The following is a 12030-nucleotide window of genomic DNA, read 5'->3' as shown; positions in this document are numbered from 1 at the left end:
GCCTATTGTCTCTTATTTGATACATCATCCACGGTGCCTGGTTATCGCCCTGTTTTATGCTCTGTTTTAATGCATGACGCCTTACTTTACTGATGTTTTTGCCTATGCACGGTTATCCCAGCTTTATTTTAGGTTATGACGTCATGCAATTTATTTTATATAATACTAGAGAGTGGAGGAGGCGACCGGCCTGCCGGGTCGTAAAATTCGTTTATATATATTTTAATTCATGCAGATTTCATATTTATAATTACAGAGTGAATTTTCTATTGAATATTATGTTGTACCTAATATACGTTAATGATTTCACTTTTTTTATGACTTCGGTGACATTAGCTAGAATCGAAACAGTTAGCATTCCAGTCTCATCTTCTACCGATGTAGTTATTGAGAGATAAGTGAAAAAAAGATTTAATATTAAACGACTTTTTAAAAAAAATGAATTTGGGTATGCGCAAAAAGAAGTAAAAATATGTCAACAAATTGAAATTGACAATTGTTATTTTAACTTGCCGATATTTTTCTGTGCGCGTTATACATCCATCCAAACAAAGATTTTACTCGTTATAAACCATCCTTGGTGTATGGTTACTATTTCTTGTTAATTTGAGTGTTATGTGACCCATAATTTAAGAGTTTATCGGTTAAATAATTACAGACGTACAGACACACACACACACACACACATCTTCTGTTTTATTTATATAGATTAAGATTTATTGAAAATAACGCATATATAGAAGACTAAAAAACGCATTGTTTAAATTATTTCCAACACCTGAGTCAATCCAACTGAATTTTACTAACACATGCAGGGCTGTTATCATAATGGACACATTAATATAAAGCTTGACAATGTAGATTTGCTTTAATAGATTTTCCTTGGGTCAACTTTGGAATTCTCGGCCTGCTCCCTGCTTCCTTGATTGTACCAGCATGAAAACATTTAAATTCAACGTTTCTCAATTTTTGAGATGAGGATTGGTTTTTTGTATTATTTGGATTCATCGGACTACTGTTCTCATCTTGAGTGTCATTTGCACAATGTATTTGTCGATGTAACATCGACGTCGATTTTCAAGGCTCCTTACATTCGTACTAGAAATGTCCGCAACGACCCGTGGGGCAGTGGTTTGAGTACTTGGAAAAATCAGTTGTAAAAGTGATATTCTCTTGAAGGTTGAAGGTTCAATTCTCGTTGTTGGCAACTGAAAAATACAACTGCGAATTACTTAGGACCTTTATCCTGTTATGATAGAACAAGAGGTTACTACACCCGTCAAATAAATAGAGGGTTCCGTTTGAGATTTCATCCAAATTTCCAAGTTCAACAGAAACATTCGACAAGATAGATCTGAAGAAGGTCAGAGGTTACATCGACCGAAACGTTGCGAAAATCACATTCAAGATGAGAACAGCAGTCCGATAAATCGAAGTAATACATTTAAATTCAACGTGAACAAAACTCCTACTGCTCATCTCCTCACTTAGGATGCCCTTAATCTATAAAATCTGGCTCCTAATCATAGTAATGATAATATTCCTTATTTGGATAAATAAAAGTATCGCAAAAATGAAATAATTATTCATATGCTTCAGAATTTTTTAGATGAGGATTGATAATTTATATTATTTGGATTATTCAGACTACTGTTCTCATCTCGAATATTCTCACAACGTTTCGCCCTATATAAGCTCTTACGGTCTTCAGATACGTCTCTTCAAACTAAGAAATCTATATGGAATTTCGAAATAAACAGTTTATTTAATCCATGGGAGTAGACTGTTCCCGTTCTGTCAGCCATGGCTGGGTAGAAGTCTTCGGTAAGTTTTATTTTATTCTTATGATAAGGACTGAACCTTTAACTTCCGGGAGACTGTCAGTTAGAACTGATTGTATTTAACACCTTTATTCTCTGCACTAGGTATTCGTGTTGGACATAAATATCTTTGTGTTCCACAAGATATGCATGAAGAAGATCGTAGATAAATCGGCTGAAACGTTGTGAGAATAATAACCTAAATAAGAATAGTAGTCTGAAATATACAAACAATACAATTAGGATTTATTGAAAAAGAGAGTTAGGCGTAAGACTGAAATCCCTCTGCCTGTTCTACAAGTATTTTAATGGTGAATGCTCCGACGAACTACACACCCTTTTAACCCTTCGATGTAAATACCTCTAAGAAACCCGACAAGCAACAAAATCCCACCCCTACACAGTAGAGATCCATAAAAAGGCCTTCTACTCTAATAGTTTCTTCCCCAGAACTGCTATACTTTGAAACTCGCTTCCGGGTTCCTTGTTTTCCCAACTGTACTGTCAACTCCCTACATACTATCCCTGCAACTTATGGCCCCGATATTGGACCCCTGCATCAAAGTGGTACTGTGCCTTATTTGATGTGAAGATGTAATTAAAAAATTAAAAAATACCCTTTCATCAATAGGATGCATCTTGCTAAAAGTGAAGAGAAGAATAAAGAAAGATTTAAAGTGAATCAAAAGTCGAGTTACAAAATCGAAATGAAAAATGAAAAATGAAAAAAAAAAAACGAAATCGAAAAAAAAAGATGAAAAAATTTCATTTTTATTTTTTTTGAAATCGAAAAAATAAAGATGAAATCGAAAAAGAAGATGAAATCGAAAAAGAAGATGAAATCGAAAAAGAAGATGAAATCGAAAAAGAAGATGAAATCGAAAAAGAAGATGAAATCGAAAAAATAAAGATGAAATCGAAAAAGAAGATGAAATCGAAAAAGAAGATGAAATCGAAAAAGAAGATGAAATCGAAAAAATAAAGATGAAATCGAAAAAGAAGATGAAATCGAAAAAGAAGATGAAATCGAAAAAGAAGATGAAATCGAAAAAATAAAGATGAAATCGAAAAAGAAGATGAAATTGAAAAAGAAGATGAAATCGAAAAAGAAGATGAAATTGAAAAAGAAGATGAAATAAAGATCAAATCGAAAAAGAAGATGAAAAAAAGATGAAATCGAAAAAAAAGATAAGATAATAAGATGAAATGAAAAACAATGAAAAAATAAGCAAATAAATTTGTAGAGATATAAAAAAAAGGAAATCATTTGTAAAATAAAACACTGAACCGTGTTCACAATTACCCATGTATAAACAAGATGTTTTAAACTGTTTATCTGTAAAAAAAAATAAATAAATAAATGAGGTTCGAAATATAAAAACGCGAAATTAGTTTAGAAAGTTAAAAATAAGAAAAGGATCTTTGTGCATTCCTCATACTGATCCGAAACTCATCACCAGATAACGTTCCTGTTTCTAATTACTCCTTCCTTGTTTCTCTCCTTCCAATCTTTACTCTTTTCGATTGCTCCCAAACACTCTTTACTCACCTCTCTCTCTCTCTCTCTCTCTCTCTCTCTCTCTCTCTCTCTCTCTCTCTCTCTTTCTTTCTTTCTTTCTCTCTCTCTTTCTTTCTCTCTCTCTCTCTTTCTTTCTCTCTCTCCTTACTCTTCAAAGTGAATTTTTTATTCTTTTCTTTTTCTCCACCTTGTTCTTCTTTCCTCTCTCTCTCTCTCTCTCTCTCTCTCTCTCTCTCTCTCTCTCTCTCTCTCAGTATATTATTTTCATCCTTACTCTTCTATATATTCTTTCCATATTGTCTCTTCCTTCTCTCTTTCTCTCTCCCAGTTTACTCTTTATCTCTACTATTATTCTCCTTCTATATGTTCTTTCCATATTGTCTCTCCTCCTATCTCACCATTCTCTCCCTTCTCTCTCTCACTCTCTTTCTTTCTTCCAGTACACTATTTTCATCCTTACTCTCCTATATATTCTTTTCCATATTGTCTCTTCTCCTTACTCAGTATTCTCCCCCCTCTCTCTTTCTCTCTCTCTCAGTTTACTCCTTATCTCTACCCTAAACTTCCTTCCATATGTTCTTTCCATGTTGTCTCTCCTCCTATCTCACCATTCTCTCTCCCTCTTCCTCCCTTATGCGTCATGTATTATCCATATTCTTTCACTTAGTCTTTCTAAACTTATCATCTTTCAATGTTGCTTTGCATTGATCTCATAAAGTTTCTCTCCCCCCTCTCTCTATTTCGCTCTCTCTATCTATCTATCTATCTATCTATCTATCTATCTCTCCCTCTCTCTCCGTTTTTCTCTTTCCTGTCTATCCCCCTTATCTCTCTCTTCCCTTACTCTTTCTTTCATATTCTTTATTCTTTCTAACTCCATCATCTTTCTATATTCGCTCTCTTTACTCTCTTATTTTATTTTCCACACAAACACTATATCCTTCCTTTTCTTTCTTTCTTTCTTTCTTTCTTTGTTTTTTTTTCTCTTTCCTTACCATTTCTCCTTCATTTACGGTTTTTCTCTCTTTTTCTCTTCATCTACTTTTTCACTCCTTATTCCCTACTCTTACTTTCCCTCATCTTATTTTTTCTTCCACACGCTTTTTCTATACTGCCTCCTCTCCTCCTTACTCAACACATTCTCTATCCTCACTGTCTGTCTGTCTGTCTGTCTGTCTGTCTGTCTGTCTGTCTGTATCTCTCTCTCTCTCTCTCTCTCTCTCTCTCTCTCTCTCTCTCTCTCTCTCTCTCTCTCTCTCTTTCTCTCCACCTTCGCCTTCTATAATCTATATTCTTTCACCTATTATCTCCAAACTTATACTCTTTAGTATTACTTTGCTTTAATCTCACATCTTACTCACTTTCTACCTATCTTCCTTTCCACCCTCTCTCTCTCTCTCTTTCCCTCCCTCCCTCCCTCTCTCTCTCTCTCTCTCTCTCTATCGCTGTCCATCTCTCTCTTCATTTCTTCTAAATCTCCTTCCATATTCTTTATTTTTGCGTTTATTATTCTATCTCCTTACTCTCCATATATAATCTCTTTCCTCTATCCCCACTGTCTCTTCCTCTTCTACTCTCCCATCTTATTTCTCACACAGACACTATCTTTTTCCTTACTTCCTCTCACCTCTCTCTTTCTCCCCCTTCCCCTTTTCTTACTGCTTCTCATTAAACTCTTTTAATATTCCTTATTATCGAATCCAATATTCTATTCTATCCAACGTTATCCTTTCTTTAGATTCATGTTCTGCATCCTTACTCTCCATCCTTGCTCTCCTCGCCTTGTTATCCTCGCCTTACTCTCCTTCTCCCAACTTTCTTGCATCATATGTCAATCCTTTTTTTGATTATTCCTACCCCTCAGTCAATACTTGTTTCTTCCCTTCCCCACCCCAACCCCCCTCGTTCTCCTCCTCTATTTTTCAACTTTCTCCACCCTCTTGCCCATCAATCGCCACCTTCCCTTCTCTTGCTCTATTACGGATCGATATAAAATTCGTTCTTGTTTTGCTGCGACGCTCTCCTACTCATTTGTCCTCTCCGAGCGAGACTCCGTAAGACGCAGAACGACAACCGAGCCTGCCGAAAGACGCGCGTTGGAAATTCGGTAAAAAAAAAAAAAAAAAAAAAAAATCAAGAAAACTGAAATAGTTAAGAATAAGAATCTCGAAACTATTGTTGATGTTTTTATTTGTCTAACATTTCTTCGTGGAAGAATTTATTTTTGCGATGTGATGAGCGGGAAAGAAAAAAAATCAACATTGAAAAATCCGTGAAGCCTGTACATAAACACGTTACATGCTACACGCTAGTTGTGGTTCCAACCCATTTTTCCACAGCCTGGATGTTGTCTTTCTCTTGTCTGTTGAATATCGCGTCTGTCTCCTGTTGGAAACGGACCACCTGATGCCTTGTTTTAGCGGAATAACCCAGCAAAGGAAGATTAAACCATTTAAATATAATTTTTGAAAAAAAAAATTTATTCAATTATTCCAGAAAAATCATTCTTGGAATTTATTTGCTTTCTTTTTATAGTTTTATTCAACTCTGAAAGAATCATATCTGAAAAAAAAATTTTTTGAAATTCCTTTTTTAGATTTAAAAAAAAAATCCATCTAATTTTATTTTTGAACCTTAAACATTTTGATTGGTTGACTAAAAAGATATAAACGATGTTTACCTGAATCCAAAAGGAAGAACCGGCTGTTGTTTTGTTTTTGTTTTTTTTTTTCTTCCTGGGACTTACGAATTGTTTGGTGTTTACCATTTATTAAAAATATTGGAATGAAAACTAAGAAGATAAAATAAGGGTAAGTCAATAAATTTAATTTTTCTTCGTTTGGTATAGTGTTAAAAAAATCAATCAATAAATATATGATAAAAATATTTAGAGTATATTAAAAGAATTGTATATTTTGGACAAATAAATGATGCAAATTTTTGAAAGTTAAGAATTTCCAAACATTGTTTTATTTTTGTTTCATGTTTTTTTTTTTGGGGGGGGGGGTTCTTTCTTTTTGTTTATAAAAGAAAAATCTTCAAACGTTTCCTGTTGGTTTCTATTGAAAATAATTGTACTTTTGCAATCAATAACTTTTTGAACAAATGTGTGCTAGAGATTATCCTTTTCTAATAGAATATTATTTAAAAATATTTTTTCATATAAACACACAAACACACAGATATATATATATATATATATATATATATATATATATATATATATATATAGAGAGAGAGAGAGAGAGAGAGAGAGAGAGAGAGAGATATGTTATTTGTTTTTGTTAGCGATACTTATTGAATGAATTCAATTATTAATATGGAAACGCATTTTTACCTAAATGCAAGTTGGGAATAATTTTCCCTTTGACCAGTGTGGTACCCCCAAAGGGGGGGGGGCATATATGAATACATAAATATAGATACATAAATATATATAAATATTTAAAAACACATCCATATTATATATATGCCAACATATAAATAGATATAGATATACAAAATCACACATATATATATATATAATGTATTAAATATATATATATATATAAATATATATATGTATATATAAATATATATAAATGCGTATATAAATATGCATATATATATATATATAAATGCGTATATAAATATGCATATATATATATATATATAAATATGCACGTGTCTATATGAATACCTATAAATATATATAAAAAATATAAGTTTATATATACACGCAGATATGTATATACATATACGTATAAGTATATATATATATAGATATTTATATACACGCATATATATATGAATATATATATATACACACATATATATATTACATATATATATATATATAAAAACACATGTAAATATAAATATTTTAGTTAAATATAACAAATTTACTTATGTATGCATATTTTTCCTTGATCCTTTCTAGATGCCTGATTAATGTTCAAGTTTCAGGCTGAAATTTGCATATTGAGTACTATACTAGGTTAGTACTTGCAATAACCCTTATCCCTGAGTGGCTTCCGGGCCTTGATAAGTGGTGACCACTGTGTAAAAAAAAAAAAAAAGTACCCCAGTACTTTCGGTTGCATCCCGACGAACTATCTTCAACTGAAACGTATATATATATATATATATATATATATATATATATATATATATATATATATATATATATATATATATATATATATATATATATTTGTGTGTATGCGTGTATGCGTGTATGCGTGTGTGTGTGTGTGTGTGTGTGTGTGTGTGTGTGTGTGTGTGTGTGTGTGTGTGTGTGTGCGTAGCAAACACACGCGGATGCATGCTGTAGTATAGCCACGCTGATCAATAGGTCATGCAGGTTTCATTTTTATGTTTATCGTTTAAACAAACTATATTTATATATTTAGGCCTGATATCAAGCACTCATCTCCCATAAATAATGAGACCCACAAATCAATAAATACCCACCACACACACACACACACACACACATATGTGTGTTTGCATCTGTATGAACCCCATTTTAATTATTTATTATTCCTTTGTGTGTTTATGTTTAAGCAACTTTTACTTTTTATCATTATTCGTATGTATGTGTATATACATAAGACCCTTTAATTAAATATATGTGTGTGCGTGTGTTTCTTTTTCTTTAATATTTACCGTGCATGCCTTATAAATGAACAGCATTTCATTAACTTACCAATTATATAAAAGGTTTGCTATAAATCTCACTGAATATAATTACTTTACATTTAAAAATTTTAAAAACATGTATCTGACCCTAACTTGTATTGGTTTTATAGCAACGAACAATGGAGGTTTACTATGTTAAACTCATGATAAATGTTTGAAACTTCCTCCAGATTCCTCTATACTCACTCAATACTTTTAGATTCCAAACAGCCTTAGCCAGTTCATCCGTGTCACGTTCACATCTGACCAGATCAAACAATATTTATGAGCGAATGAATTTTGGTAATAGTATGAATTAGCAATTTATCAGTTATGAGTAGAATAGCAACTTGTGTTCATATAATCGTATACAATGATTTTTTTTATATGGCTCTTGTTTCAATGTTTAATGAACCCATAAAGGGTTGATACGCCGTAGAACAGACACTTTTTAATTTGCTTTGTTACTTTTTATCTGCATGTGTTGTTAAGTAATTATTTTCGGATAGGCTTTATCTATACATACACACATGTAATCTTCCAGACACAGCCATTTTCGCTGCGTCATAGCTTTTCAGTGTGGGTAGAAATGCAAATGCTTCAAGCTGAGATCAAAACTCGACCTCTTTGTAAACGGGAAAATTTCTTATACACCACGTCATCAGTACCAATCTTAACGCTTATCTTATATATATATACACACGGCATAATCATATTGACACACCGGTTCTCATCAGATCACCGAAGTTAAGCAACGTTAAGCCTGGCTAGTGTCAGAGGAGTGACTATTTGGGAATTTTGTGTGCTGTATTTGCTCACCGCTTATCTCGGCATTGTTTTTAGTCATGCTAAACCTTTACTTACCACTGGTATTTAACAACGCCAACTCAGGAGAGGTGTGGTTGGAGATTGAGCAACTCTTGCCACTAAAATTCTACATGCAGGCACCTTACATAGTCTGAAGGAAGCTACCATATTTGTATAGATGTATGTAGACTGGATTTGATTTTTAGATAACCCATAGTGGTTGATATATCATAGAACCTAAATTATTTATAAAATGTGCATCTATTGAAAACTTATATAATTTGTTAAATATATGAATATTTAAAAAGTAAGAATTTGTTGAATATATAAATCTGTTAAATGTCTTAATTAGTTAAACTTGTTGAAATTGTCCTTTACTTTTTAATCAACTTTTATAAAATTTGAGTTGGCATTAAATGATCCGAAATGGATTGATATGCCGTAAAACAAAACAACCAACCAACCAATCTACCCACCTTGATAATTTTTTTGGAGGGGTTTTAACTTATTTTAAAGTGTTCTTTATTTAAAAATAAAGGTAGTGTAAAGCCTGTCGAGTTAGAACGAAAAACAAATATATATATATATATATATATATATATATATATATATATATATATATATAGAGAGAGAGAGAGAGAGAGAGAGAGAGAGAGAGAGAGATTCACCCACTTTAATGAGTCATAGACGATGAAACACGTGTCACTGGATAATTATATTTTAAAAACAATATATATATATATATATATATATATATATATATATATATATATATATATATATATATATATATATATTATGCAAGACGTATGTAGTCTGGATTTGATTTGTAGATAGCCCACAATGGTTGATATGCCATAGAACCTAAATTGTTTATTAAATGTGTATTGAAAACTCATAATTTGTTAAATATATGAATATTTAAAAAGTATGAGTTTGTTGAATATATAAATCTGTTAAATGTATTAATTTTTTTAAATATATAAACTTGTTGGAATTGTTCTTTACTTTTTTTGTTCAACTTTTATGTTAAATGATCCGAAATGAGTTGATACGCCGTAAAACAAAACAACCAACCAACCAAAATCACTTCACTACCACCACCACCCCCTTACATAGTCATCCATAGGCATAATTTCAGCCCCCCCCCGTATCTTTTATAAGTGAATCAGTTAGATTCCTTTACGAATCTTGAAACTATTTTCTTCGTTGCTGTATATGCATATGCTGTTGCATATTTGTATGTTTGCGTTGTTTGATCGGTAATTACATTTACAGGTTCGTGTTGTGGTGGCGGTCCAGTGTTTAACGTGTAACCCTCAAATGCAATGGACATTATTTATTCATTAATTTTTTAAAGTGTTCTTGTTTAAAGTTTCAAAATCAATAAAAGTTGGCATAAACGGACCAAATAGGTTTTAAGTACCCCAGAAAATAAGCAAAATGAAGGAGACAACTTTGGCTTTACACAGGTTGACTTTCGACTAGTGATGGGACGATTCCATTATTTTCCCCGATTCCAATATAATTACCGATTCCGTACGAAATTCCCGATTCCAATACAATTACCGATTCCGATTCTTTATAAATCTCTAAATATTTAATTATAGAATATGTATTTTGTCCCGCGATTACTGTAAAAACACATTTTAAATGTGTATATATTTTCTCAAACGTAAAAAAAAACACTTGTGATGGGAGAAATCTATAAATTTTAGTTTTACTAAAAGTTTAAAATAAAAAAATAAAAAAATTATTATTTTATTATTACTATCAGCGATGAAAGATTTTTTTCTTAGACCAAAATCAAATTAGAAAAGCTAATTACAGGAATCGTTTTGGCATCGGAAAATAGGCACAAATTTTTCCGATTTCGATAACGATTCCGATACCCCATAAAGTTCCGATTTTTTTTTGAATTCACGATTTCGATTCTGATTAATCGTCCTAACACTATTTCGACGTATGTGACATCTCTAAATAAATAGATAATAAACCCGAGTTGTTTAGAAGGCGAACTTTTGATACAGGGACATATTTTAGGAGGGTCCTTGAAACCTAATTGATCTGCATAAATTAGCAAGATGTTTATATTTCTACATATTTTTTATTCTGAGTTTAAGGATTTTCAATTTCTTTTATTTGGTACTCTTTTGTCATTTTAAACAATCGCTTACAACAAATATTCAAAAGAATTTCCAAACACCTGGAAAAAATTGATTTTTCTCGATTGATTATCCAAACTATAATCTCTATATTGATATAATTGTGTAACCACTTCTCGTGTGTATGTGTACGTATGCGTATCTGTTTCTAGTCTATACGTGATTTGCAAATTATATTCTTTATTTTATATTCTCATAATCATTTATTTAATGGAATAAGAAATGCAATAATATAAAGTACTAAAACGAAATTTTTTTAAAATTCTATGCTATTTTAAAAACATAATTATAATATACGAATCAAAAATAGTATTTTAAATTTAAGCATGACAAACCGGTTAAAAAGCTATTTTAAAAACTATGCATAACAGACAAGTCGATTACACTTTTTGTACATATCTAAATTAAGATGCGTCCATTCAGTCTGCACGTTTAGCGATTAAAATGCTATTTAGAACAGACTAACAGTTTAAGATCAAAGTGTAGTATCTGCTTTGATGCTTTCTTTTTGGAACGACCTCCGTATGATAAAGAGTGCTCTAGACTCCCATGCGTAGCCATTGTTCATCGTTGGCAAACGGGGCACTGAGAATGGTGGCGACTATGTAGAAAAATAAATTCTGGAGCACAAAAGGTTGCTCATTTTAATGGTTCAGAACTCATCGATATTTTGTCTACAAAACTGCATTGTCATTACTTTCAAACACAACTCCTTTCTTTAAAATTATTTACTTATATATCTACAGTTAATATGAATGTGACACAAAAAAGCAAATAATTTAAAGGAACGTTTCAAACTAGAATAAACTTACAATAATATAAAAAAGAGAAATGAATTATTTAAACCTTCAATGTCTTTATTTTATTATTTCATGCGGCTATGTATTTGTGTAAGAGGCTTTGTCTATCCAGCCAGTCAGTCTGTTAATCCTTATTCACTTGTCTTTCCACAAGTACAGAGTTAGACACAAAGTCGGTTTTTAATATGAGAAATATCCAGTTCTTCCAAAAAGGGAAATTCGGATTTGGATGAAAATAAAAAAAAAAACCGCCTTAGTCT

General features: G+C 31.8%; 1 protein-coding gene across 4 annotated transcripts in view; it reads left to right on the top strand.

The window, feature by feature from the left end:
* Positions 1-4888: 4888 nt before the first annotated feature.
* The window catches only part of LOC145254880 (uncharacterized), an 814065-nt gene continuing 806923 nt past the window's right edge, over positions 4889-12030 (top strand). For 2 of the 4 annotated variants that reach the window (XM_080113784.1, XM_080113773.1), the window contains exon 1: positions 4889-6149. The gene's annotated coding sequence lies outside the window, so the exon portion shown is untranslated. The remainder of the gene's footprint in view (positions 6150-12030) is intronic. The other 2 variants (XM_080113764.1, XR_013863831.1) reach the window with 2 other exon arrangements.

The sequence above is a fragment of the Euprymna scolopes genome, chromosome 3, assembly GCF_053919585.1.
Source record: "Euprymna scolopes isolate OS-2025 chromosome 3, ASM5391958v1, whole genome shotgun sequence".
NCBI classification, from domain to species: Eukaryota; Metazoa; Mollusca; class Cephalopoda; order Sepiida; family Sepiolidae; genus Euprymna; species Euprymna scolopes.
The sequence above is the reverse complement of the archived record's forward strand: the minus strand, read 5'-3'. Positions and strand labels throughout refer to the sequence as shown.